Genomic DNA, 27,789 nt, shown 5'->3' on the forward strand with positions numbered 1-27,789 from the left:
AATCGAAATTGGGTCTTATTTCTTCAGCCCCACCGGGTGCAACGTTTTTTGGTGATCCGTGCTTTCATCCACACAGGCCTTTCGCTGGTGGTTTGATCGAGCTCTTATTAGATTATTGGATTTTCAGAGAGTCGGGCCTTTTATAACCTATGAGATGCTGTGTATGTTATTTGATATCCCCCTTCGTGAATATTTTCGCTATCGACAAATACGACATTTCTTTAGTTCCCACTTTGGATTGATGCCTTCGTCCCTGATAACTCTTTGAATGTATCAGCCGTGACTTACCCAGGGGTAGGGGTTTTATCTCCAAGGTATATCGCTCTTTTTTAAATACTGTATTTCCCTTGCCTCCTCTGTATAGAAGGAAATGGGAATTTGACTGTGGTATTGCATTTTATGATGAGGACTGGGATTCTATGGTGGAAAATATACAGAGGAGCTCTACATCCCTTTCAGTCCGGGAGACGGCCCTGAAGGTTTTGACTCGGTGGTATTATACCCCTTCCAGACTTCATATCATGTTTCCGGGAACGTTGCACCTCTGTTTCAGGGGATGTGGCCTTGCCGGTACCTTGGTGCATGTGTTCTGGACCTGTCCTGGTCTTTCCTTGATCTAGCATAGTGTCTTGGAGGTGGTATATGCACTGGCAGATTCTCCGGTGGATTTATCCCTGCAAGTTTGTTTGTTGGGAGTGTCGCTTTCAGGAATCCCAGATAACCAAATGAGGCTGATTGATATCATTTGCACTTCTACTTTGTGGGCGATTGCCCTTAATTGGAAATCTCAATTTGGTTATGCTTATGGAACGTATTCACTATAAGTTGCTAGATAGGTTGCACTTTTTTAACAGTAAATGGGAGGGTTGGAAGACGCATCGACACCTATTATTCGATTGATGTCATTAATGGGTTTTTCTGTATTTAAACTCAGGTGATTTTGTACTTGATCTTCTGATATTATTGACTACTTTTTTCAAGTACTTGTCTTCTTTTTTCCTTTTTATACTTGTATTTTGTATTTCTGTTTAATGTTCATGTACATCTCACAAAATTTCTATTCTACCTCACTTAACGATGTGGTTGTTGTAGTCTACCTCTTAATAAAAACGTTTGTAAACAAAAAAAGATTGATATAAGAGGCAGGCAAAAAACATGGTCAATTAACAGGTCGAAGTCAGTTCAGGTGGAAGACAGAATTGTGGTTGATAGTTCAGGCAGCAAGCAGAGACATCATCAATAAACAGGCCAGTGTCAGGTCCGGAGCAGGCAGAGGTAAGGTCAGTTTAGGCAGCAGGCAGAGGCATGGTTGAATAACAGGCCAGGGTCAGTTCCGAGCATGCAGAGGTATGGGCAGTTTAGGCGGCTGGCAGAGCCATGGTCCAGTAACAGGCCAGAGTCAGTTAAGGAGCAGGTAGTGGCATGATAAATATGAAGGCATATGGTCAAATGGGAAAAGGCAGGAATTCCCTAATATTGCAGATAAATATGGTGGAAACATTCCCCTATGCAGAGGTCTGGTTGGGAAGGACACTGGGTACAATAAAAAATGGAGTCTCATCTAGCTCCCCCTCTGGAGCACACCCAGCATTTTTTTATACATTTTTGGACTGTTTCTCTGGGAGGGATTTTATCGGGAAAATGGCATTCATGGAGTCTGCTCACTGCATCTGTGCAAATTCTTGCTGGTGGGCCTTCTGGGTACACAAGGGCAGTGATAATTTCCTCCTGGTATTTCAGAAAGATTTTGGGTCTTTCAGTGGATTTAAGGCAAATCACGTAAAAATTATAAACAAAGCCAAAGTGAAAAGATAAATTGAGACTTTTTTGTAGCAATGGTGGATTCTTCTTCTTACAAGGTAGGGATGGATCATCTGATCGTTAAGATCATCTTCCCCTGTGAACACATTGTACTCATGTACACATTTGGACTGGGCCATTCCTTGTGTCAATTTGCACAAAGGTGTTATTGTGATTGAAGAAAGAAAATATACGAGATGTTTGTTCCTCCGCTTCATAGCCAATACTTCCTCATTCTGCAAACTCACCGATTCCCCTCTTTTGTAGTCTTGTATCTACCAGCCATTGTGGGAAACCCTTCCTACTAGGTCTCATGGTGCCACAAGCTAGTGTTTGATTCCAGTAGAAATTGCGAAAAAGGGAAAAACTGGTATCGACATATAGATGGTAACCTATAATGACCGGGGCATGCTGGGTCAATGATGTCACATGGGGGCGGGCTCACATGCGTGATGGCCCAGCCTTTACATATTTAAGAACTGTCAAGCCAGCGGCGCAGTCAGATGACTGGGAGCCAGCATCAGAAGCTGAGTCTTCTTTTTTTTTTCTTTCTTCCGGTCAGCGGTGGCGGGCATCGTGATTGACGTTGGATCTACTTTGGGGGACATTATTTTATTTTCCTTCTTTTAATGAAGGACTTGTCAAAGACTGTCTCCTGTCTTTTTTCACACTACGGTTTTTTTTGTGAATGGGTAGTGGTACCATGTACCCCATACTCATTCACATGGGGGGGCGGGATCTGGGGGCCCCGTGGGCTTCCAGATTCCGATAAGACCCCCACAACCACAGCCCAGGGTTGTGGGGAAGAGGCCCTTGTCCCCATCAACATGGGGATAAGGTGCTTTGAGTGGAATCCCCCCATCGCCCCAAAGCACCCCCCCCATGTTGAGGGCATGTGGCCTGGTATGGTTCAGGGGGGGCTGCTCACCTGCCCCCCCCCCCTTTCCTGACCTGCCAGGCTGCATACTCGGATAAGGGCCTGCTATGGATGGAGGGGGGGCTCCACGCCAATTTTTTTTTGGTGTGGGGGTTCCCCTCAAAATCCACACCAAACCTGAAGGGCTTGGTATGGATGGAGGGAGGGACTCCATGCCATTTTTTAAATTATTTTTTAATTGCCAACAATTCTTTCTTGTACATTCAGCTGTCAGTAGGGAACCCCGCTGACAGCTGAAACATTAACACATGGTTTTCACTACTAAAATACTGCATGACTTGATAAAATAACTCATGAGGTATTTTAGTAGCATTTTTTAGTGCATTCAAACATTTTTTTTTTTAAAAAAGCTATGCGGTATCCTACAGCATACTCAGATGTGGGGTAAGATACCTCTTAGTGAATTGTGCCCAATATCATCTATTGCATCATTTGTTGCTAGATTTTGGGAATACAAAATTACCAAAAATGTGCAAGTCTGCCCAATCTGAGCTACAAAATTTGCTGCAAAACTTTCTTGAGCTTCAGGCGTCCTGCTTCAGGTGACTTGGAGTGGAGACGTGAACCATCTCCATAGAGTAATATTGATTTTTTTTCCCCTGAGTGTTTTGGAGCTTTGAACTTTGCACTACAAAATGCTCAGGTGTGAATGCAATATAATACACTGTACACTGTAATGCACTGTACTCTAACACACTGGACACTGTAATCAGGGCCGCTGTTAGATATCACGGGGCCCCGTACAGCCTACCTGACAGGGCCACCCTATATATATATATTTATGGTGAAAATACACTAAAACATTATTAATGTACACAATCCCAACACAATTCCTGTTAAATCTAAATGATAAAACTTTACTGAGTTAATAAATAAAGCTCTGTGTGTAATTGAGGTCTTGGGGCTCATTCACATGGGTGCTGTGGCCTGTAGAGTGTGAATTAGTGGTTTGTTTATGTGACTGAAGCTGCATGGAGCTGTTTGCAGGCAACCTATGTTACACTATGGAAACTCTGCAGGTCCTAATTTGACAGGCATATAGGTGCAGGTGTATAGCCCTGCACACAGATAGTGAGCATTCAGGGCCGCTTCCCCACACCTGCACACCTGTTAGATTAAAACCTATGTTCATACAGCTGCTGTGTCCTCATAGCATAACAGATGGCTCCAGACACATGAACAACCCCCTCATTCATGCTGTACAGGCCAGAGGACCTGTGTGAATGTGGCATTTTTGACAATTTGTTTTCCTCAGCCCATTAATTTCAATGGACTGCATAATGTGTGGGAACATGCAAAATACTGCAAGCATATTATATTAAAAGTGTGTTGCACCTAACCACACAGTAGTGTGTAACTTGCGTTTTGAATGCATCTGTGTTTACAAGATGTGTGGAGGTGCAATTAAGTATTCATGGTGCCTGTGCACATCTGCAAAGGTCATTGCGTTTCTTTTCTGTGCAGGAAAATGCATGCTCTTGCATGAGTTTCTGCACCACAAATGGTGTAAACAAGTCCTAAGGGCTGGTTCGCAGTATAGAAACGCAGTCTAGATGTGTTCTAGATGCATTTTTGCATGCGCATTTTTGATGCATTTTTAGCGGTTCCTGTGCATTTTTGCCGCATGCGTTTTTTATGCATTCCAGTTAATTTTTTCCCCTCTCTTTTGTTCTATTTAATTAGGAACATGTATGTTCCAGTGCGTTTTTGGTGCGTTCCGGTGCGTTTTTTTTTTACTGTGTTACAGTACAGTTCTGTGCAGAAAAATGCAGCCTGTTCTACTTTTTTTCTGCAACTGGAATGCACTGGAACTGCAAGCACTGATGTGAGCTATGACATTGACAACCATATAACCTATAAAAAGTAATATGTAGTGAGCGCTCTCAAATGTATACAGCAGCTAGAACACTTCAGGTAACCACAATACCTATAAAATATACATATATCAATTGTAACAAACAACAGTGCAGCGCTTCAAGAATTGATAAATGGATGAAGAAAAAATGTACATATGTAGAGTCTATGCAATATCCGCGGTATTGTCTGATGAATATACTTCCAAAGTATGTACTGCCTCGAGATAACAGCAATGCGCACTCACCGGAAACGCATGGAATATGCGCATATAGGAGTAATCATCCCGGGTGTCCGATCCGACGAAGATCGAGTGGTGGGCGTCCTATTCACGGTGGGTCATCAGAAACAACACGACAGATCCAGAGGTCCCCTTAAGTTTGGTCACACTGATAGTGTAGATCCCTCTTCTGGCTGATAGGGGTACCCTTTCTGTGGGAGTAGCAGCTCCAAGAAGGAGCCCCAAAAAACAGGTGCCAGAGATAGTGTAGTATGTTCTTAAGGTGATTTTATTAGTCAGACATAGCAATAGGGCAGTATGCACATCACAGCATATGTGTAAAAGTAAAAAACAGCATTACTGACCCCAGTAAAGATGGCCGCCGGGCCTCCTCGTGGCTCCGGCGGTAGGAAATGACGTCACGCTCTGCACAGCTCCTGTGCAGAGCGTGACGTCATTTCCTACCGCCGGAGCCACGAGGAGGCCCGGCGGCCATCTTTACTGGGGTCAGTAATGCTGTTTTTTACTTTTACACATATGCTGTGATGTGCATACTGCCCTATTGCTATGTCTGACTAATAAAATCACCTTAAGAACACACTACACTATCTCTGGCACCTGTTTTTTGGGGCTCCTTCTTGGAGCTGCTACTCCCACAGAAAGGGTACCCCTATCAGCCAGAAGAGGGATCTACACTATCAGTGTGACCAAACTTAAGGGGACCTCTGGATCTGTCGTGTTGTTTCTGATGACCCACCGTGAATAGGACGCCCACCACTCGATCTTCGTCGGATCGGACACCCAGGATGATTACTCCTATATGCGCATATTCCATGCGTTTCCGGTGAGTGCGCATTGCTGTTATCTCGAGGCAGTACATACTTTGGAAGTATATTCATCAGACAATACCGCGGATATTGCATAGACTCTACATATGTACATTTTTTCTTCATCCATTTATCAATTCTTGAAGTGCTGCACTGTTGTTTGTTACAATTGATAACCATATAACCTAATTTCTGTGCATTTTGGATGCATAAAAAAAGTAACTGAAACTCATGTAGTGCAAACTGACCCTAAAGGTTATTGTAGGTAAGGGAACGGGACTGACCAGGAATTGTGAAGGCAATCAGACTAGTGGTGAGATACAATTAGGAATCTTATAATAATGCTAGATTTGAACTGTAGGTGATAGGAAATGGGACACATTAACTTGATCAGTAAATAAATAGTTAAATAAAAAGAGTTGAGCAGTGAACAGAAAGGGATTAGTAGTCTGGGGAAGAGAAACAAAGTTGCAATCAACTATAAACAGAAGGAAGCTTGAAAGTGTCAAACTTGTGGAGCGCCTCTAACATCACAACACTGAGCAGCTGTGTGATAGAGTGACAGGAGGCTAACAATGGAATTTAGCAGCTGCAGATGGGATTGTCAGCTGCCCAGGCCCCTTCTCTGCAGCTGATGGGGCTGGGCCCCCTAAAGGAGGGCCCGGGGTACACCCTTGTCAGCTGCCCTGACTATAATGCACTGTACATTGCAACGCAGTGTACCTGGCGTGCTCTCCTCCTCCTCTCCTGTTGCTCCTCTGTCTGCAGAGAAATCAGCCTGAAGTCATGTAGTGATTCCTCACCAGGTTGCCACTCACGGGCTTCTCCCCGCCGATGAGCCTGTGAGCAGCCTACCTATTTCCCGGAGCAGTTTTTAGTAATATTTTTTTGGAAGGCCTGGGGAAATAACTTTTGTGGAAAGGATCCAGCATGCAGATCATATTTAGAAGACCTCTGTATTACACCATGACATATTTACATGATGGTGCGTGCATATGTTAGGCGGGCAAAATACATGGCCTATGGCAGGACAGCATGTGTGTGTGTATATATTAAAAAATGTTTGCTGGGGACTTTTAAAGTAATCTCCATGATTTATGGAACACCATGGCAATTCAGATGCTGGGAGGCAGGATATTGTGTCATGTGCCCACTGTGATTGGCTGTCATAGCAGTCACATGATCAGAAACCACCAATTTGCACGAAATGCTTGGGAGCTTTGGCTGAGGCCCTGGGAAATGTGCCTGGATGTCAAGGTCCTACCTTTTTCCCAGAGGTTATGCTGCTCCATGTGCTGGCATCCATCTTGGGTTTCTGCAAAGCATGGTGGGAGCCTTTTATGCTTTCAGGGCTCTGCGGTCCATCCCCCAGAGGGGTGTGGTTGAGCACATTTAAGCCTGTTGTCTGCACTTGCTCTTTGCATTCGTGTCCTGTTTGATAGTGTTGTTGCAAGCTCTTATTCTACTCTCGTGGCTCTCCTGGAAACTGACTTGGCTTTGTCTAAGACTATTCGCAGTCTTATCCCTTTATCTGACCTCCCATTGCTGAACCTGGCTTGTGACCCGTGTATTCTTGTCTACCGTTCTGTACTATTGACCCGGCCTGTCCGACTACGCTATCGTTCTTATCTGGTTCCTACCAGCTATACGCCATGCGGCCATTACCGCAGCTGGGGTTTCTTGGGGGCCGCGACCTGGCTCCTGGCTGCGTCAAGTCCATCCCCATCATCAGGGGCCCTGGTGAAGGGCAGCCTGGGGCTTAGACTCCGCGCCCTGAGGGACTCTGGTCTGTGGGTGGTGGTTGTCGTCAGTCGGTGCGTAACCCTGCCATTAGGCCTGCCTGTCCATTCCACAGCTCCTGCCCAGACACTGGAGCACACAGGAGTCCTGTACTTGGCTAGACTGCCAAAACGTCTCTCATATGTGGTACCCCCATACTCGGGAAAAGTAGCAGAATGTATTTTGGGGAGTAATTCCACATATACCAATGGCATGAGTGAGCAATAAATCATTTAAGTGACAATTTTGTGTAAAAAAAAAAATTTTTTTTTGTCATTTTCCAAAAACTTGTGGTAAAAAAATTAATTCTTCTATTGATTCAACTCTCAGCAAATAGGTTGGGGTGTCTACGTTCTAAAAAGGGGTCGTTTTGGGGGGTAGGGGGTAAATCCTCTGGAGGGCAAGTGGTTAATAAAGGATTTGTCAAAGACCGTGTTCTGTCTTTTTTCACACTACACTTTTTGTTTTTTGTGAATGAGTAGTGGGATCATGTACCCCCTACTCATTCACATGGGGGGTGGGATCTGAGGGCCCCCTTGTTAAAGGGGGGCTTCCAGATTCCGATAAGCCCCCTGCCTGCAGACCACCACAACCACAGCCCAGGGTTGTGGGGAAGAGGCCCTTGTCCCCATCAACATGGGGACAAGGTGCTTTGGGGGGAGCCCCCCAAAGCACCCCCCATGTTGAGGGCATGTGGTCTGGTATGGTTCAGGAGGGGGGGCCGCTCGCTTGTCCTCCCCCTTTCCTGGCCTACTGGCCTGCATGCTTGGATAAGGGTCTGGTATGGATTTTGGGGTGACCCCACGCCATTTTTCTATTAATTTTGGCGTGAGGCTTCCCCTCAAAATCCATACCAGACCGGAAGGGCTTAGTATGGATAGGAGGGAGGACCCCACGCCGTTTTTTTTTTAAGTTTTTAATTGCTAACCTTTAGTTTTTAAATTCAGCTGTCAATAATATATATTATCTAGATCTTTGAAATATGTCAAACCATTACAGAAAATCATTATAAAGGATTAGAAATAAAAATAGAAGGAATTGTTGAAGGTGGTTGCCTCCCTTCCATTGGGCAAAAGCCTGGGACCGCATGGCATCTCTAACCAATATTATATCCCTTGGTCCCGGAAGCGCTTCTGGCTCACATTACTATTATGCCTAAGCCTGGAAAGGACCCTCAATAATGTGCCAATTATAGGCCCATTTCTTTACTGAATTCTGACACTAAGCTATTGGCCAAAATCCTTGTTCTGCTTTTGCAGGACCCTGTTGCGGGCCTAGTCCACCTGGATCAGACTGGCTTTATAGTGGACTGTGAGGCCCGAGACAACACTATTTGGGCTTTAGGTGAAGAGAGTGAAAAACAGTCCAGTGAAGGAGTGCTCTTAAGATCCAGGGTGATCTTCAGACGTCCAATATACAGGACCATCGGGTGATAAAATATAAAGACTGCGCACTCACCAGATACGCAATCTTTATGCGCATTTGTGTAAAATTATCACTAGACCTCCTGTATCGTCATCCTGGTCTGGTCAGATCTGGTCAGCATATCCCTCATGGCCCGGTAACTGGATGGATGCAGCTGTTCCGTAGACTTGGCCGGTTCTCACCAGAACATTACTAGTTGTAACAAATCACGATCTTCTTCCTATGTAGTCAGTCTGGACAAAGCAGTATCTTCCTCAAACATTATCTGCAGATTTCTCACTACATAGGAAGAAGATCGTGATTTGTTACAACTAGTAATGTTCTGGTGAGAACCGGCCAAGTCTACGGAACAGCTGCATCCATCCAGTTACCGGGCCATGAGGGATATGCTGACCAGATCTGACCAGACCAGGATGACGATACAGGAGGTCTAGTGATAATTTTACACAAATGCGCATAAAGATTGCGTATCTGGTGAGTGCGCAGTCTTTATATTTTATCACCCGATGGTCCTGTATATTGGACGTCTGAAGATCACCCTGGATCTTAAGAGCACTCCTTCACTGGACTGTTTTTCACTCTCTTCACCTAGAGCCACCATATAGTGGCATTACTAATTTACAGTCACTGTTCACTATTGTGTAATTATTATTTGTTTGGTTATACAGCGCTGCACCTCCCTGTTCACATATATGCTATTGAAGGTTTGATACGGTGCCTTTTGGGTGTACAGCTGCTGTTTATTATACATTATATACTATCACATAAGCGCTCACTTATTCTCTGTTTTTCTTCACTATTTGGGCTTTGCATATCTTGCTTTGGGCTCAATATGGCCCAGGTAAAACACCTAGTGTAGTGCTGTCTATGGATGCTGAGAAGGCGTTTGATCAGGTGGACTGGTCTACATGATGGAGGTTTTGCAGGGCTTCGGTTTGGGGGAATGCATGATGGGTTGGATCCTAGCCTTATATAATTTTCCTAGTGCGCTGTGTAAAGGTGAATGGAGTGCTATCTGCCCGTTTTGAGATACATTACGGAACTAGGCAGGGTTGCCCACAGTCTTCTTTATTATTTGCTTTAGTTTTGGAACCTTTTCTGCGGAAAGTTCGTTCCCACCCGAACATCGCGGGGATCCATGTAGGATCTACGGAGCATAAGTTGTCGACCTATGCGGATGACCTTCTGTTCTATCTGTCGAGACCCCTCTTTTTTGTACCAGTTCTTATGGCGGAGCTTCCACAGTTCTGCATTATTTCAAATTTTAAAATTAACTATATTAAATTGGTTCTTTTCCTGATCCATGCCCCCCCCCCCCCTTTAGCTAGGTCAGTACAACAAGCCTTTTCCTTTGTATGGCGGACAGACTCTTTACTATATCTGGGGACCCAGATTTTTTATGACACTCAGCTTCTATACGACCTTAACTACGGTAAATTATTGACCTCTATCTCGCATGACTTGCAACAATGGCGCAATCCTCCCTTGACTTGGTTTGGTCGGATAAACATTCTGAAAATGACGATATTGCCACGGATATTGTACTTTTTGTACACCATACCTATTTCATTACCCCAATCCTTTTTCAAATGGCTTCGTAGAGCTTTTTTGACTTTTATTTGGCATGATAAACATCCTAGACTGGCATACAATATTTTGCGGAGACACAAACTGGAGGGTGGGGTGGGACTTCCTGATGTGGCCATGAATTACAAGGCTATGACCTTAGTACGCATTCTTAATTGGTGGCAATATACTCTGACAAAATAATGGGTTACCCTGGAGAAGTCAATGGCAGGCAGAAATTTGGCAGGTGCCCCATGGGTTCTAAAGACTTACAGAAGCCTTTCCGACTGGACCTCCCCACTGACGTTTACTACCCTGTCAGTTTGGGATAGAATGAATGGGACTGGGTTACATGCTTCAGAGACTTCTCCGCTGGCCCCATTGGGGGGCTACCCATGGTTTTCCCCGGGGAGGACATTAGATATTTCGGTTCCTGGGGTGCTGATGGGGATTATTCCTGTGCTAAGCTTGCTCCTGAGGGTGTTCTTCTACCCCTCCCTCTGTTGCTCTCTAAATATGGAACTTTCCCCTTTGCTACATGGCGACACCGCCAATTGAATGACTTTTTTAGTGTCTTTGCTCCCTAGACTTCGTTCCAGACTGACCCTTACAACGTATGAACGCATGTGTACTGCACTTCCTGATTCTAGACATTTATTATCCCAAATAAATTGGTATTAAGCGAGCATTCTATATCGACTCTGTATTTTGGAATGGGAGAAAGAACTGGGCCTTGATTTTTCCCCTCAGCAGGTACATAGGATTTTTAAAATGGTACACTCCTCCTCCATCAGTTCCCATATTCAGGAATCCGCTTATATATTTCTTACTTGCTGGTATCAGACCCCGTCCTGCTTGGCCCAAATTTTTCCCACCGCTAACCCCCTCTGCTGGAGAGACTGTGGTCATCTAGGTACCTTTCTCTACATTTGGTGGAATTTCCCTAAAATTTTCCCTTTTGGGCTGCAATTTTTCCATGGATACAAAAATTGCCTTTGTGCCCTATGGAACAATCCCCTCTTTGTCTACTCTTTCATGTTACCTCAACCCCTATGAAGGCCTACAGACGTAGTGTTATACCCCATCTTCTGAATGTGGCCAGATCTTTGATCCCGAGGTTTTGGAAACGTTCTGAATGCCCTACACTATCAGATTGGAAATGGGAAGTAGATAAAATAATGGATGCCCATTGAGTCCACCTGGTTAGAGGTCAGGGGGAGAAATTTAAGGATACTTGGCAAGGATGGATGTTTTACTCCTCTGAAATACCAGATGCATGAGCCTTTTTGAATGGTTTCTTTGTCAACAATGGAAAGATTTCAAAGACAACAATGTAGTATTTAACAGGTTTTTCGAAATGAGGATGTCAATATGATGACAGTGACAATGCACTTATCAGAGCTTCACGTGTCATTACCGACAAAGTTAGTGATCTAATAGGTGGAATGTTTTCTAAAACAGAGATGTCAGAGGCACTGACAGAAATTCTTAAGGTTGATCCAAACTTTGACAAAGATAAGTTCCTCAAAATATGTGAGAAGGATATAATCCCAAACATTTTAGAGGCTATGATCAGAGGTGATCTTGATGTCCTTAAAGATTGGTGTTATGAAACGCTCGCAGGTATCCCTTAAAGCCATGAATGCAGGATAACGTGTGCCTGAAGGGAAACTTGGAGGAATGAGAATATGTCTTTCAGAGTAGAGTTGGACAAAGGCTGGCCTGAGGGAAACACTGGGAGTTGTGCTGCATAAGGATTCTAAATAGCACTTAGTGCCTGCAATTTGTGCCGATGTCTGCACATGGGTTTTTCCTGCTCCTATTTGGCCCCTAATACTTTTATGAACAGCTTTAATTTATGTTTCTGGAAGTCTAGGGCTGTACTATTTCTTTCCCCCCCCCCCTCCCCCCTCCACCGTCCCTCCTTCCCTTCTCTTTTCCTTTTTCTTCTTTTTCTTTCCTTTGTTTAAATTACTGGAATTCTAACGTTATGATTATTCCATTTTTGCGCAACTACGATCAAGAAGTCTGTTTACATATGTTGTCATATGGGGGCTCCCCTTGTATTTATGACCTCTTTGCCGAGTGAAAATATGTATGCTGACTTACTGTACTGTTTTGTTTATTTTATTTAATGTCATTGGAAAATGTTAATAAAGATTGATTATAAAAAAAAAAAAGAAATAAAAATAGAATCGATAGGAAAACAAATTAGAATACATAAAGGATACGCCTAGCTAAATATAGTGCTGTTTGTGAAACTCAGTTGACGGGCGCCAGAGGACTCCACACAAAGATTTACTATTAAACACTGTTTAAAAGAAAAGCGCCCACGGTAGACAGTTACATTTTGTTCTGCACATGCGCATTACAGTGCATAGATGTTGGAAAGGTGTCTATTTTTTGACAATCATGAATTCCCTAAATATCTATTTTTTAGCTACTGAAAACATTTTTGTATGTAAATGGTTTTTGACTGCTGCATTTTCAATAGTAGAGACCAGGGACATGTAATGTGAAATAAAAATTAGAGCATACTGTGCAAGTTGCAGCCAGTAATCCAGACTGGACATCCAATGTGGTTTAGGCATATCTTTCACTTTGTAAAGGAAATTTGTAAATTCTGTATAAAATTGTATTCTATTTTCTATGCTTTGCCTAAGTATTGTACACTGCACTCACTGTGCACACAGCACTAATAATGTTTTCACTGCATGTTTGAATTCTTTCGAATCCTGATTAGAAATTAGCCTGCCTATGTAAGACCCATTGTTACCATAAAAGTACAATTGTAATATTATTGTGATACCTGCATAATCATGTCTATAAAAAAAAAACTTCAGATGTACCGAATAAACAGAACAGTTAGTTGGATACATGCTGAGTGTATCTTTTTGTGTCTGTTCCCTACTGCAGTAGTTACTATTAATTTGGAACCACTAATCAATAGGAGTTGCCTATCTACAAATTTTCAGTATTAATGTCCAGAACATCTTGCAAATGAAAAAACCTGTTCAATGCCTACTAGCTCAGTGTGCACAAAATATAATTATGACTTTGAACACAGTCTATAACCACTTACTGACCAATGTGCAATCTTGCAGCTGTAGTCATGATCCCAGTACTGTTTTTTTCAGCTGGCAATTGCCTTTCTTACAAAAGTGATCACTTTTACAGTTCTGAGAACTTCCTCTTTCCCATGCTCTCCTGGTCATACATGGAATCAGGACTACAGTAAACAGTCAGGATGGCTTCCTACAGAGGAGATGGAGGAATATCCATTACCTGATCACCTCTATGATGAATGAACTAGAGCTGTCATTTCCTGGTTGTTACACCCAGTGAAGCAGGAACCAAGCATGATCTGTGCTTGGTTAGCTGCTTGAAAGGACAGGGGAGACATCAGGGGTCTAATAGACAAAGTCTACATTACATTTTTTTTCTAACTGACCCCCCTCCATTCCCTAAATATTTTAGTGGGTATGCGCAGTTTTGAACAGCTTGCCACCCCCAAGCAGTAGATTTACTGCTAGGAGGCGGCAACTGCAGGGAACGTCGTTGAGCAGTACAAGTATGTCCCTGAGCACATGCTCACTGGCGCACCCCACTGGGCGCTTAGCAGTGAAAGGACACAGCAGATCACGGTGTTCGGTACTATGAGTGTCTGGGGTATCATGTGATCGCAATGTCCAATCATAGTGATAACATGATAACGTGAAAGCAAACTGTCATGAATAACCTTCACCATGACTAGTGCATTTGGAACCTGATTGGTCTACTCCTACCTGATAGTTGCTTTTTTCTGATGTTTTAGATATTCTTAATACTCCCAAGCTTTGCTCAGCCTATGTGAGGAAAGGGGTTCAAGTCTCTGCCTGAATGTATTCTACAGTTGGTTAATTTGTTATTCTCCAGAGCTCATCAATCTATTCTCACTATGTATTTTCTCAAAGGATCTTTTCCTCCCTGCTTCCAAAGTTTATGCTGAATACCACACCCTTCATTTTGAATCAGCTGAGGATTTAATCTCCACTCTCCACCTTTGTTTTCAAGTGGTTCTTCTCTTCACAGGGATGGTATTCTCTGACTATTTGAATCATACTCCTAACCTGTCATGTTTCTGAAATGTATTCTATCAATGCAAAAGGGCTCAATAGCCCTTTCAAATATGCATCCTTAATGAGAGAAGTGCGATCACTAAAAGGAGATGTCCTTTTTGTTCAAGAGACTCTTTTTTCCATCCTCAAAATGTACTCATTTTAATTTCCAGCAATTTACTCATGTTCATAAGACAACTGGTCCATGGAAAAATGTGGTGTTAGGAACTCTGTGACCTTCAAGCTCACTAAACAAATAGTGGACCCCCATGGCAGATTATTTTTTTGGTTTGTGAATTTAACCCTTTGCTTTACAAATGGTCAACCTATATGCACCTAACTCTAACCAATGCCGTTTCCATGCTTCTCTCTTCAGATTAATCTCTGACACCAGACAAGGAACACTTAATATTTGAGGAGACTTCAATCTGACTCATGACCTTTTGTTAGATTCCTCTTCTCCTAAAAGGAACTCTTCACAGTACCTTCTATGAAAGTATGAGATATGATACACTATATTGCCAAAAGTATTGGGACACCCCTCCAAATCATTGGATTCAAATTCCAATCACCTCCGTGGCCACAGATTTATAAAATCAAGTACCTTGGCATGCAGACTGCTTTTACAACAATTTGTGAAAGAATGGGTCGCTCTCAGGAGCTCACTGTATTCAAGTGTGGTACCGTGATAGGTTGCCACCCATGTGCAATAAGCCCATGCATGAAAATTCCTTGATACTAAATATGCCACGGTCAACTGGTAGTGGTATTATAACAAAGTGGAAGCAACTGGGAACAACAGCAACTCAACCACAAAGTAGTGGGCCATGTAAAATGTGGGGTCAATGCATACTGCAGCACACAGTGAGCAGAAGCCTCAAACAGTCTGCAGAGTCAATGGCTAAAGACCTCCAAACTTCATGTGGCCTTCAGATTAGCACAACAACAGTGCATTGAGAACTTCATGGAATGGGTTTTCGTGCCCGAGCAGCTGCATCCAAGCCTTACATCACCAAGTGCAGTGCAAAGCATCAGATGCAGTGGTGTAAAGTACGCCACCACTGGACTCTAGAGCAGTGGAAATGTGTTCTCTAGAGTGACAAATCATGCTTCTCTGTCTGGCAATCCGATAGATGTGTCTAGGTTTGGTGGTTGCCAGGAGAACAGTACTTGCCTGACTGCATTGTGCCAAGTGTAAAGTTTGGTGGAGGTGGGATTGTGGTGTGGGGGTTGTTTTTCAGGGGTTGGTCTTGACCCCTTAGTTCCAGTTAAGGGAACTCTTAAGGTGTCAGCATACCAAGACATTTTGGACAATTTCCTGCTTCCAACTTTGTGGGAACAGTTTGGGGATGGCCCCTTCCTGTTCCAACTTAACTGCGCACCAATGCGCAAAGCAAGGTCCATAAAGACATTGAGCGAGTTTGAGGAGGAGGAACTTGACTGGCCTGCACAGAGTCCTGACCTCAACCTGATAGAACACCTTTGGTATGAATTTGAGTGGAGACTGCGAGCCAGGCCTTCTTGTCCAACATCAGTGCCTGACCACACACCTTCTAGAAGAATAATCAAACATTCCCATAGACACACTCCTAAACTTTGTGGACAATCTTACAAGAAGAGTTGAAGCTGTTATATCTGCAAAGGGTGGACCAACTCAATATTGAACCCTACAGACTAAGACTGGGATGCCATTAAAGTTCATGTGCGTGTAAAGGCAGGTGTCCCAATACTTTAGGCAATATAGTGTATATGGCAATGCCACCATGGCTCTAAAAAAGACTTCACTTTTTTTTTCACCCCCACACTTAACCTATTCCAAAATCGGCAATTCCTTAAAAGATACGTTTTCCCTGCAAAAAATGGCAGATATGAACATTGGCACGATCTCTTGGTCAGATCATGCTCCCGTCACTATTACCATAGCTGATATTAGTCATAATTCGTGTCCTATGCTCTGGAGCCTTAACTCCTCCTTACTGGCTGACCAACAGATCCTACAACAAATTATTCAAGCACTCCACCAATTTTTTGCTACCAATGATCAACCTGATATCAACAGATACCCCTTGTGGAATACTTACAAAGCATATATGTGGGGAAGTTTATGTTAGGAGGCAGAATAATTGGCAGATTGAAGATCTAAGCTTAATAAAACTATTCCTTCTACCCAATTGTCCACAAGATTTAACACAAGATACAATAGGAAACAACTTAGGAACCTACACAAACTTAAATATGAAAAACACCTGCAGTATCTGAAGGCTAATCGCTATGGTCTTAGCAATAAAGTTGGCAAATGATTAGCAAAATAAGTCCAAACCCAGCGTACATATCAGAGTATTTTTTAAATTGCCCACCCTATTTCTAACCAGAAGCTAACAGGCCAGCAAGATATAGCCAATGAATTCAGTGACTATTACCAGTCCTTATATAACCACGTTACAGCCCACTGCATTTTCAATCACACCTTTGGAAATACAGTGCACCCTCCTCCAGTTTAGCGCAGCCTCCTATTATAAACTAAATGCCACGAAATCTCAGTTACTAGGAATTCATATACCCAACACCCTTAAAAACCAAATTCTTACAAAATTTCCTTATTAATGGTCCCCATCGAGGATCCCATTTTTAGGTATCCAATTGAAACCCTCCACTTTCCACTGTTTGACTGTAACTTTAGACCATTTCTGCAATCTTTGTTCCAACTATTATATCAGTTGCCTTCCTCTGACCTTTTCCCAAGCAGGTAGAATTGCAATGTTTAAGATGATTGCACTCCGTAAGCTACTATATTTCTTTAGGACCATAATTATACCAAATCCCAGCAGCTACCTGTCTTCCATCCAACATATTTTTAATCAATACAAAATGGATAAGAAACGTCCTAGATGTTTTCTATCTATTATGTCTCAACATAGAACTAATGGTGGTACGGGAGTCCCCAACATACTTTATTATTATAAAGGGTGTGTCTTGGATCAACTGCACTTTTTGGTAGACCTCCTTTGTGCTTAAGCCATGGCTACACCAAAGCTATCCCTGTGCCTATTGAAGTCCCATCTCACTTTATTCCAGACCTCCAACTTCAATCCTGGAAAACCAGAGGCCTAGCCCATATCTCTGATCTCTACCTTGAAAAACAACTTTGCCCGTTTGAATCCCTTCAACAATTGTAGAGATTCACAGCCTCTAACCATTTCACTTATTTGAGAATGCATCACTTCCTTTACAAACACCCCTTGCCCTTTCATTTGGAACTGCCCTCCTCCATTTATTCCCATTATACTGACAGTGAACCACACCCAGTACCTCACTCACTGCCCACGAGATTGCCAACCACTTCCAAAACAAGATCGACGCAATCCGTAAAGACATCGCCAATGCTCAATCTACCTCCCCACCTAGCCTCCCTCCCATGATAACCCCTTCAACTCTCCCCTCCTCTGAGCTCACAACCGTCCTGACCCCCACCACACTAAAACCTCCCCAACACTCCACTCCTTCAGCCTCACCACTTGCCCCCTTGACCCTGTCCCCACACAACTCCTCCGGTCTCCCTCCTCCTCCATCCTACGCTCCCTCACCCATCTTCAATCTCTCCCTCTCTACTGGCACATTCCCCTCCCCCTTAAAGCACGCGCACATCACTCCCATACTCAAAAAACCCTCCCTGGACCCCACCGACCTGAGCAACCTTAGACCCATCTCCCTGCTGCCATTCTCATCCAAACTCCTCGAGCGCTTAGTCTACAATCGCCTAAGCTCCCACCTCAATGACAACAACCTCCTCGATCCACTACAGTCTGGCTTCTGTCCCCTACACTCCACCGAAACCGCCCTACTCAAAATCACTAATGACCTGCTAACCACCAAAGCTAATGGCCACTACTCAGTCCTCCTACTCCTTGACCTCTCCGCAGCCTTCAACACTGTTGACCACCCCCTCCTCCTTAATAAACTATACTCCCTTGGCATCAGAGACTCCGCTCTCTCCTGGGTCTCCTCCTACCTATACCAACGCTCCTTCCGCATTACCTATAATGCTGCCACCTCCCCCTCACTCCCCCTCTCTGTTGGGGTCCCCCAAGGCTCTGTCCTCGGGCCCCTCCCCTTCTCCATCTACACCTCCTCCCTTGGCCAACTGATACACTCCCACGGCTTCAACTACCACCTCTACGCCGATGACAAGCAAATCTACCTCTCTACCCCTCGCCTCACCCCTTCAGTCTCCGCCCGAATCACCTGCCTACTGAACGACATATCAGACTAGATGTCACTCCACTTCCTCAAATTAAACCTTTCCAAAACCGAGCTCCTAATTTTCCCCCCAGCCCGCGCCCCCCCCCTCTCCATCACGACCAACAACGCCACCATCAGTCCCACCACGCAAGCCAAAGTCCTAGGTGTCACTCTAGACTCAAATCTGTCATTCCAACCCCATGTCCAATCGCTGGCAAACTCATGCAGGCTCCACCTCCGCAACATCTCCAAAATACGTACGTTCCTAACCCCAGACACTACTAAACAACTAATTCACTCCCTTATTATCTCACGACTCGACTACTGCAACTCCCTCCTCACCGGCCTACCTCATCACAGACTATCCCCGCTTCAATCTATCCTGAACTCGGCCAGACTCATCCACCTTACCAACCGCTCCGCATCTGCCACCCCCCTCTGTCATTCCCTCCATTGGCTTCCGATTGCCCAACGCATTAAATTCAAACTACTAACATTGACGTACAAAGCCATTCATAACACTGCCCCAAACTACCTTACCGGCCTGATACCCAAATACCACCCAACCCGTACTCTTCGCTCCTCACAAGACCTCCTACTTTCTAGCTCCCTGGTCTGCTCCTCCCACGCCCGACTGCAGGACTTCTCCAGGACTTCCCCCATCCTCTGGAACTCACTACCCCAATCCATCAGACTGTCACTTACCCTCCTCACCTTTAGGCGCACCCTAAAAACCCATCTCTTTAGGGAAGCCTACCCCACCCTCACCTAACAGCCGATCTCCTTCACTCCTCCCACAAATCCATCCTCCACAGCCACTTCCTCCTGTACCACTATCCCCTCCCTCCTAGATTGTAAGCTCGAAAGAGCAGGGCCCTCGAACCTCTCGTATATTGTTTTGTTACTGTATTGTCTCATCTGCTGTCCCCCACTATATTGTACAGCGCTGAGCAAACTTTTGGTGCTATATAAACACTGTATGATAATAATAATAATAAGAGGCATAACACTGTTTTACGTTCTGCTCAACAGAATGCAACTTTTTCTAAGACCAATACTATTTAATATCACTTATAAGTCTTCTAGCTGCATGAACCAATGGGAAATGTACTAAAAAGAGGTTCACAGATGGTACTTTACACCCCCTTCAGTTGTCAAAAATGAGCCCATCACACTCCTACCAATGTTGGAGGCTCTGTGGAGAGACTGGCTACATGTTTTATGGAAATGCAAGTCGCTGCACTCATATTGGAATAACATTTTCTCTTTATCAACAGACTTTGTAAGGATCAAAATAGTTGTAGACCCTTTGCTTGCACTCCTACACTTAGAGATTGATCATTCCTTCGCCTTTGTCAGGGTTGTTCTCTTCCTTGCTGCTAAACTTCATATTGATAAAATCTTATATACCTTCCATTAGAGACACAATATTAACCCTAAACCACCCCTGGCATATGGAGAAAATACTAGCCATTAAAAGTCTGTCTATTTCATTAGTTCAAAAACACTAGTCTATATGGTTGGACAACCCTAACTGTACATGTGCATTCTGAAAAAACTAATTGTCTTTACTGTGTAACAAGATTTACTGTGAAGCTAACTCCTACAGTATGATTGAAAGTCTCTGGTGTATTTTCCCTCTCCCCCCCCCCTTTTTTTTTCTTTTTTCCCCTTTTCCTGACTACTTTCTCTATTCCCTTCATGTTTACATTTTTCTTATTTCCCATAGAGAGGTGAACCCATCCTCATTGTTTTCTTTTTTTCCCTCTTTCTCTTATTGCAAATCATTTCGCACAAATGCCTCTATTTTTAAAGTTGGTGAATGATTGTATATACCTGTGAGGTGATTTTCTCTGCAATGCACCTCTCCTACTTTGCTTTCTGTATTCTGCTTTGTATCTTTTGAAAAAACTATTGAAAAAAATTGTTAAAAAAAAAAATTATTTAATTGCTTCATTTGTCAAGAAAATTTGATAAAAAAAACTTTAAAAAAAACTCACCACGCCTCTTACTAAATACTTACTAAATACAAAAAAAAAAGAGAGGAAAATCATTGACCTTTCTTTGCATTTGTATGCACACATGTATTTGAATTCAAGAATACATTCCAAAAACAGGAGTATGAATGCAAAATTAATCTTGACTAGAGACAATGGGTTGTTAATGTTGGCACACATTCAAACAAATTGTCAAAATGTATTGTACCAACTACCTGCAGTCACCAAAGGGTTAATTCAGAGCAGGAAAAGGTTCATGGACTTAAAAATGTTTCAAAAGGGGTCTTTTGGGGGAAGATTTGTACTGCCATGGCATTTTAAGGACCTCAAGAAATGAGACAGGCCATCAGTGCATCAGAACTAATCAATTTTCAGATCAGAAATTTAGTAAAATACATTTTGACTTAAATTTATGAAGAAAGATTTGCAAAACTTTAAAATGGAAACTAAGAAAAATGTGTTTTTCCCAAATTTTCTGTATTTTTTTGTTTATATAGCAAAAAAATAAACCCAGTGGTAATTAAATACCACCATAAAAGGTCTACTTGTGTGAAAAAAGTGATATAAATTTTATTTGAGTACAGTGTTTCATGACCAGGCAATTTCCAGTTAAATTAGCAGTGCTGAATAGCAAAAATGTAAGTGGGTCATGAAGTGGGTAAAACCTTCTGGAGATCAAGTGGTTAACCACTTGCCCTCCAGAGGATTTACCCCCCTTCCTGACCAGGCCATTTTTTGCTGTTCGCAACTGCGCTATTTCAACTGGTAATTGTGCGGTCATGCAATGCTGTACCCAAACAAAATTGATGTCCTTTTTTTTCACACAAATAGAGCTTTCTTTTGGTGGCATTTGATCACCTTTCCGGTTTTTAATTTTTGCGCTATAAACAAAAAGAGACTGAAAATTAAAAAAAAACAGATATTTTTCACTTTTGGTTATAAAAAATATCCAATAAATTCAAAGTTAGTCATAAATTTAGACTTAAATGTATTCTGTTACATGTCTTTGGTAAAAAAAATCTCAATACATGTATATTAATTGGTTTGTGTGAAAGTTATAAAGTCTACAAACTATGGTATATATATTGGAATTTACGTAGCTTTCTGCCTATCACATTTCATGAGGTGCTAAAATGCCAAGGCAGTACAACTTCCCCCTAAATGACCCCTTTTTGGAAAGTAGACACCCCAAGGATTTTGCAGAGAGGCATGTTGAGTCCATGGAACACTTTATTTTTTGCCATACATTTTTTGCATATGACAATTTTTTTTTTACACATAGTTGTCACTTTAATGATATATTGCTCATGCATGCCATAGGTATATGTGGAATAACAGCCCAAAACACATTCTCCTGCTTCTTCCAAGTATGGGGATACCACATGTGAGAGACTTTTTGGCAGCCTAGCTACATACAAGCCCCCAAAATCCAATGACCACCTCCAGGCTTTCAAAGGGCATATTTTCTCATATCACTTCGCTACTACCTATCAAAATTTCGGAGGCTCTAAAATGCCAGGATAGTACAAACACCTCCCCCCCAAATGACCCCTTTTTGGAAAGTAGACACCCCAAGGAATTTGATAAGTGGCATGATGAGCATTTCACAGATATTTTTGTCACGGGGTTTTGTAAAAAAAACAAAAAAGAAAAAATCATTTTTTTCTTCCTTTTCCAAAAACAAGTGGCAACAAATGACATCTGAAAAACACTCACCATGCCTCTTAAAAAATACCTTGGAGTGTCTATTTTCCAAAAAGGGGTCATTTGGAGGGGTTGCTTCTACTATCCTGGCATTTCAGGGCCAACATTAGAAGCTTATGCCACACATCACCCACTCTTGAAGACCTCTTTTGTGACACTTTTTGTTCACATGCAAAAAATGTTTTTTTTTTGCTAGAAAATGACTTTGAACCCCCAAAAATTATGTATTTTTTAAAGCAGAGGCCCTAGAGAATAAAGTGGTGGGTGTTGAAATTTTCTACGTCACACAGTATTTGCGCAGCAATTTTTCAAATGAAAATCTTTTGGGAAAAATACACTTTTTAGAATTTTAATGCACAAAAACATAATATATAGCCCAATTGTTTGATAAAGTATAAAAGATGATGTTACGCTGAGTAAATAGATACCAAACATGACATGCTTTATAATTGTGTATGCCTGTGCAATGGCAACAAATTACATACATTTTTATTATCGATAGGCGACTCTTTAAAAGCCTTTACAAGTAACCAATTTCTATTTACACAAGAGATCTAGTGCTGAAATTACTGCCTTAGATCTGATGTTCACGGTGATACCTCACATGTATGATGTAACCGCTGTTTACATACCGGTAGGGTGCCAACGATTGCACACACAGCTGTGCATGCGCAGTGAGGCAAGGGTGCTTTTTTTTAGTTATTTTAATTTTTTTTTATTATTTTTACACTGTCCTTTTCATTTTTTTTTATCACTTTTAATGCTATCACAGGGAATGCAAATATCCCCTATAATTCATTAACTTTGATGCATATAAACAAGCGTTAGTCAATAATACAAGTGCAAAAATTGGCTATGCAAAGTCCAAGTGATTAGATAATGATATGTTCCGGGAGTGATAGTGGTGAAAAGTCATTAAACTGAATGTAACAAGTAGTGCTCAGTGGTCCAGGACTCCAACTTTCTGGTGAAAAGGATCTGGTACAATATTGCACTTACCAGAAATACATATAATATAGGCATTATATGTATGTCATATACGTAGTGGCATCTAGCTCTGGTCAGCGATAATGGAACATCCGGCACTAATGGTAGACACTCAGTGATGATAGGACTCACACTCAGGGGTCACCACGGGCTCACTGGTAGGTCCAACGCAGTCCAAATTCCCAATGGCACTCTCCAGAAGCTCCACCTTATAGGACTCGCAATAAACGAGCCAGGAGGCAAGGTAGTACTGATAGTGTAGTAGGTTTTATTAAGATGAAAACATCCAAATGAACAACACCAAAACTCACATGAACTAACACATGGGCTCAGTAGTGACTGTGGGTGTCAATCTGATGGATTCCCCTGACATGTTTCGTTCGACCAGCACGTTCTCAAAGGGGTGAAATCCATCCAGAGGACGCCAGTTAAATAGATAAGGCCACGCATGCACAGACGACACTCCGCGCTGCATCGGACATTTGGCGCATGCACGAGTGACATCGCATGCTGTAATCCACGGCATCTAGTGCGCACGCGAGGGCGCGTCACTTGCCGCATTATGTCTGCAACGTCATGCCCCCGCACGCCAGTGTGCGTGCGCGGACGGACGAGGGACACAGGATGATGGCACATCGCTGGAATGATAGAGACATGCCCTAAAAGAATGAAATTTTTCCATTTAAGGAACAGAACGGAGATAATGATAATTACATTACCAATATGATCACCATGAAAAATAGGAAACAAGGCATGTAATCTTTACACATAAGCCTGTCTCTGACATGTGGATACAGACTCCATTTTGTTGTAGTCCTCATTATGAATGGATGGAAATCAAAAACGGCATATACAGGTATTAACCATACAGTATAGGGAAACTACCATCCAGCAGACCACATCCATTCACAAATATAGGAAATTAAAAACACATATATAATAATATTAAAATAAATGAGCCCAAAGTGCATAGTTAATAAATAACATATAGTAATAACATTAAATATCATAAGGTAATATAAAGACACATAAATGAAATCATTGTTAAAAGTAATAATAATAATAACAATAACTCAAATTATGTAAAATATAAAAGTCAAATAGCACTAATATGAGACAGACATAAAAAACTATAAAATTAATAACATCGGATAAAATCAATATACCTTAAGACCAATAGATACATATGATATTCACAGGTGAGCGCATTAATACTGATTTGTCTCCCCCTCTACAAGGTGATGAAACACCCAACAACAAAAATCCCAAAAATCACACACATTATAAAAAATTGCGATTCTGGCAGGATAAAAAAACAATTTAAAATACTCAGACTAAAAGGAAATCAACTGTTGTCTATAAAACAATTAATATCAAGGTCTACATTAAGACCTTGGGGGGACAGAGATTTTAATTCCACAATCTACTTGGTTTCAAGTTGGGATACTGCCCTTCTCTTATGTCCCCCTCTCCAATGCTGTGTAATCATATCGATGGCTGTAAATGTCAACCGTGTTGGATCCTTAGCGTGGTGATCCCTAAAGTGCTTGGAGAGCGAGTGGTCCCTGAAACCTTTCTTAATATTGTTGTAATGCTCTCTTAGGCGATCTCCCAGGCATCTTGTGGTCCTACCTACTTATTGTAGCTTACAAGGGCATTCTAGAAGGTAGACCGTGTGCGTGCTGTTACATTTGATAAGACGGCGTATAGTATAACCTATGTCTGTTATACTAGATCTAAATTCCCTAACCTTACTCTTATGAGAGCCGTTGAACAGACAGGCAATACACTTATTACACGGATAAAATCCCTTGAGGCCAATGATGAGGACATATTCTTAGGTGGATCAACCACATTGGGAGCTACTGTAAGTCTAAGTGAGGGGGCCTTTCTAAAGGTGATCTCGGGGAATTCAGGTAACACCTCCCCCAACACTGGGTCGCTTCTTAAAACAGACCAATTTTTCTTAATAATTTTCTTCACATTCCTGTATTGGATGGAAAAATCAGTAATGAAGGGACAAAACCTTTGAGGTCTGTTTTTTCTCTCTGTTGTAAGTAGGTCTGACCTATTAAGTTGGCCTACTTCCTTAATGGTCTGATTTAGAACATCCATATTGTAACCTTTTTCAGTGAACCTGGTTCTTAGCGCAATAGCTTGGCCCTGATATTCAGATAGATTTGTACAGTTTCTCCTTAAATCGGAGGAACTGTCCCTCAGGAATATTATTTAGCCACGTAGGATGGTGGCAGCTGTCAGTAGGTATAAAACCATTTCTATCTGTATTTTTACAAAGCATTTTAACGAAAACCTATTTTAAAAATACAGATAGAAATGGTGTTATACCTACTGAGAGCTGCCATCATCCTACGTGGCTAAATAATATTCCTAAGGGACAGTTCCTCCGATTAAGGAGAAACTGTACAAATCTGTCTGAATATCAGGACCAAGCTATTGCGCTAAGAACCAGGTTCACTGAAAAAGGTTACAATATGGATGTTCTAAATCAGACCATTAAGGAAGTAGGCCAACTTAATAGGTCGGACCTACTTACAACAGAGAGAAAAATAAGACCTCAAAGGTTTTGTCCCTTCATTACTGATTTTTCCATCCAATACAGGGATGTGAAGAAAATTATTAAGAAAAATTGTGTTGGGGGAGGTGTTACCTGAATTCCCCAAGATCACCTTTAGAAAGGCCCCCTCACTTAGACTTACAGTAGCTCCCAATGTGGTTGATCCACCTAAGAATATGTCCTCATCATTTGGCCTCAAGGGATTTTATCCGTGTAATAAGTGTATTGCCTGTCGGTTCAACGGCTCTCATAAGAGTAAGGTTAGGGAATTTAGATCTAGTATAACAGGCAAAGGTTATACTATACGCCCTCTTATCACATGTAACAGCACGCACACGGTCTACCTTCTAAAATGCCCTTGTAAGCTACAGTATGTAGGTAGGACCACAAGACGCCTGAGAGATCGCCTAAGAGAGCATTACAAAAATATTAAGAAAGGTTTCAGGGACCACTCGCTCTCCAAGCACTTTAGGGATCACCACGCTAAGGATCCAACACGGTTGAAATTTACAGCCATCGATATGATTACACAGCATTGGAGAGGGGGACATAACAGAAAGGGCAGTATCCCAGCTTGAAACCAAGTAGATTGTGGAATTAAAATCTCTGTCCCCCCAAGGTCTTAATGTAGACCTTGATATTAATTGTTTTATAGACAACAGTTGATTTCCTTTTAGTCTGAGTATTTTAAATTGTTTTTTTATCCTGTCAGAATCACAATTTTTTATAATGTGTGTGCAATTTTTGCTGTTGGGTGTTTCATCACCTTGTAGAGGGGGAGACAATCAGTATTAATGCGCTCACCTGTGAATATCAAATGTATCTATTGGTCTTAGGGTATATTGATTTTATCCGATGTTTTTAATTTTATAGTTTTTTATGTCTGTCTCATATAGGTGCTATTTGACTTTTATATTTTACATAATTTGAGTTATTGTTATTATTATTACTTTTAACAATGATTTCCTTTATGTGTCTTTATATTACCTTATGATATTTATTGTTATTACTATATGTTATTTATTAACTATGCACTTTGAGCTCATTTATTTTATTATTATTATATATGTGTTTTTAATTTCCTATATTTGTGAATGGATGTGGTCTGCTGGATGGTAGTTTCCCTATATTGTATGGTTAATACCTATATATGCCGTTTTGATTTCCATTCGTTCATGACATTGCGGCCACTCCCTCCTATGTACTTGTATAAAGTTGACCAAACACTATGCAATCTAATTGTACAATCTGATTGTACAAATTGAATAGATTGTTCAGGTGTTTCCTATTACTCCATAGTTCTGGTAAATCTAAAGGAAATAGTTCAGAGATTGTACAATTAGATTGCATAGTGTTTGGTCAACTTTATACAAGTACATAGGAGGGAGTGGACACTCAGTTGTCAGGTGCCGTTCACATCTCCATGTAGCGAAAACTCACATTCCTGCATGCGTTTGTTTTGGAGCATTTTTTCTCATCACATATAGGGCAGCCCATTCACCGAGGTACACGGCCGGTAACAGATTGCGCCGCTCTGCAGGAGCGCAATCTGCGCATGTGTGGGAGCACGCCATATTGCGTCCACCCAGAACGCTGATGACATTTGCCGCCCGCCATTCAGCCATAGGGCGGGCGGCAAATGGTTAATGATGAAACGTTGTTTGGTCTCCTCATTTTGCCTATACAGACGATGCCTATGATGACCCAACCTAAATCTGCACGCTGGGCAAATGGAGCATCTGGGGCTCCACTGACCTGTCTGTGTACCTTGTGAACCCTTAG

At 42.1% G+C, this 27,789-nt stretch overlaps 1 protein-coding gene across 4 annotated transcripts in view; it reads left to right on the plus strand.

Annotated features, from left to right (window-relative positions):
* Positions 1–27,789, plus strand: part of CHADL (chondroadherin like) — a 414,651-nt gene that overhangs the window by 17,483 nt on the left and 369,379 nt on the right. The window lies entirely within an intron of this gene.

Source organism: Staurois parvus, unplaced genomic scaffold (assembly GCF_062004578.1).
Source record: "Staurois parvus isolate SC_StPar_1 unplaced genomic scaffold, SC_StPar_1.0 ptg000316l, whole genome shotgun sequence".
In the NCBI taxonomy this organism is placed as follows: Eukaryota; Metazoa; Chordata; class Amphibia; order Anura; family Ranidae; genus Staurois; species Staurois parvus.